The sequence below is a fragment of the Chrysochloris asiatica genome, unplaced genomic scaffold, assembly GCF_000296735.1.
Source record: "Chrysochloris asiatica unplaced genomic scaffold, ChrAsi1.0 scaffold00381, whole genome shotgun sequence".
Lineage (NCBI taxonomy): Eukaryota > Metazoa > Chordata > Mammalia > Afrosoricida > Chrysochloridae > Chrysochloris > Chrysochloris asiatica.
In genome coordinates, this window is record NW_006408899.1 from 1,367,527 (window position 1) to 1,370,365 (window position 2,839).

Consider the following 2,839-nt stretch of genomic DNA (forward strand, 5'->3'; position numbering starts at 1 on the left):
GCATGGAGTCGCTATGAGTCGGTTCCGACTCGATGGCACCTGACAACAACAACAACAACAAAGGTAATACAGAAACAGCTGCAAGCATACATTGACAGCGATTCAAGCAAGCCAGATTCAGAAGAGGCCGCAGAATGAGGGATATCATTGCTGATGTCAGATGGATCTTGGCTGAAAGCAGAGAATATCAGAAAGATGTTTACTTGTGCTTTATTGACTATGCAAAGATTTTAGATTGTGTGTATCATGACAAGTTATGGACAACATTGTGAAGTATGAGTATTCCAGAACTTAACTGTGCTCATGAGGAATCTGTACCTGGACCAAGAGGATTTCAATTTACTTGGATACACAATCAGCACTCCTGGAAGCAGCAGTCAAGAAATCACATGATGTATTGCATTAGGCAAATCTGCTGCAAAGGACCTCTTAAAAGTGTTAAAGTACTATCCAATTTGTCTAGGTGGAGCTGATAAAATGAAATACAGATGGGTTACGTGCGATATTTAGTGAATAATGGTTATCAATATGGATTGTGAGTGTTGGAAATTCAAGGGTAGATGTTTTGTAGCAAGGAAGATAGCGATTATTTCTCCAGTCTAGGAGTGGAGGTCTCTGGGACCACCAACAGATAAGAGCCGAGAACGGGACCCCACTCAGAGAACTGGGGATGCCTGAGATGGAGACAGATGATGACATGGAGGGATGAAGCGGCTGGGGACTTTGGATCCAGAGAGGGAGAGGAAATGTGGGCGGAAGACTGAGGGGGCAGGGGGAAGTGTAGAGCACGGGCTTCTAGGATATGCCCTTTGGTCGGAAGATGAAGCATGGAGGGGATTGGAACCATGGCAATGTAATGATATACAATGGAATGAATATGGAACTGAGGTTTTCTCATGTAAACTATCATATAACTCACAATAAAACATACAAACAAAAAAAGGGTTAAAGAGCAAACAGGTCACTTTAAGGGGCAAGGTGCACATGACCCTATCCATGGTATTTTCAATCACCTCATATGCTTGTGAAAACTGGACACTGACTATATACATTTGAAAAAAAAAAAAAGAGGCGATATGAATATTTCAATTCGCATGTTTTTGACTTCATCTCTTTATTTTAGTAGAAAAATGTTTTTAATATTGTCCGGGTCTCTCTTGAAAAGACCTATGCATAAAGTTGCTACCTTCAAAAATTTGAACCAATTAAAAATGAAATCAAGTTGAACAGGTAAAAGTTGTGTGATAATTCACAAAAAAAAAAAAAAAAAAAAAAAAAAAAAAAAAAGGAAAAGAAAAGAAAGGAAAAAAAGTTAGTTGCTGAGGCAGTTATATACAACCAAACTCCTCATGGGATTTGATTTTTTGGTTTGAAGGTCTAAGGGTCATGACTTCATGGGACATTCTAGTTAATTGGCTTTAATACATTTTTAGTGCTTCTATTCTACCTCCTTGTTTGTTGTGTAGTGCCTTGGATCTTCAAATCTTGCAAGCAGCTTTCCAAAGTACAATAATTTGTTTCTATTCCCCTGGATCAACAGAGGAAGGAGCGACAGAACAGGAGGAAATGGAATGTGTGTCTGACTGATCAATTGCTCTATTTTCTATGAAACCAGAAGATCTGGATTTTACACAACTTCCATTATGGAACAGAACCACACTGTCCAATCCTGAGCCATCCTCATGATTATTGTTATGCTAGAGCTGCTATCACTGTGCCAATGTATCTCATTGGGGATCTCCCTCTGTTTCTCTGACCCTCCATTTTACTCAGCATGATATCCTTCTCCAGGAACTGGCTCCTCCTGATTATACGCATGAAGTATTAGAGATGAAGTCTTGCTATCCTGACTGGTAAGGAACATTCAGGCTGTACGTCCAACACAGATTTGTTTGTTCTTCTGGAAGTCCATGGTACTTTTAATATTCTCCAGCTCGGTAACTCAAATGCATCAATTCTTCTACGGTCTTCTTTATTCGTTGTCCAACTTTCACATGCATATGAGGTGATTGAAAATATCATGGCTTGGGTCAGGCGCACCTTAGTGCTCAAACGGAATTCTTTGCTCTTGAACTCTTTAAAGAGGTCTTGTGCTGAGGTTTTGCCTAGTGCACAAACTTGCTTGATTTTTTGACTGCTTCTTCCATGAATGTTAATACTGAATTCAAGCAAAATGAAGTCTTTGAAAGCTTCAATCTTTTATTTATTGTTCCAGTGGTGAGGATTTTTGTTTTCTTTACATTGAAGTGCAATCCAGTGTAAATGGAAAGGGTAGTAGGAGAGTTATTACATTCCTCTGCATTTACCATTCACACATTTGTGCATGCATTAAGGAAACAACTATGTTGGTGATTTACTAGTCTTGATATAATAATCATATGTTCTTTGTATCAAAAGAAAAGAAAAACCATTTCCTTGAGATGATTCTTAATGCATAAATACACAGTTTTAAAGTGTCTTTGGTTTGGTTAGTTCCTCATAGTAATAAAAAGGCATGAGAATGATTAGGAGAGTTGGCTTTTAAAAGAAGAAATAATGAGGACCAAGAAAGCAATGAAAATAGGAATATATTATGTTCATTGAAAACTTACCGTATGCACATTTGTCAGGATTGGTATGTTCACAAATGATGTCTCACTGAATTTTCAAAACTCTGATGTGAGAGTTACATGCTTTTAAAAGAAAATATTCTACAAGGACACACACACAGAATACTGATTTTCATGACCTGCCCAAGGTCACACAGCTACTGTTTTAAGCAATGGGGTGGCAAGATAACATAGATCAAACTCCAAAGGAAGCAACGAGGTAAATGTTCAGTGTTTTTTTTTTTTTTTTT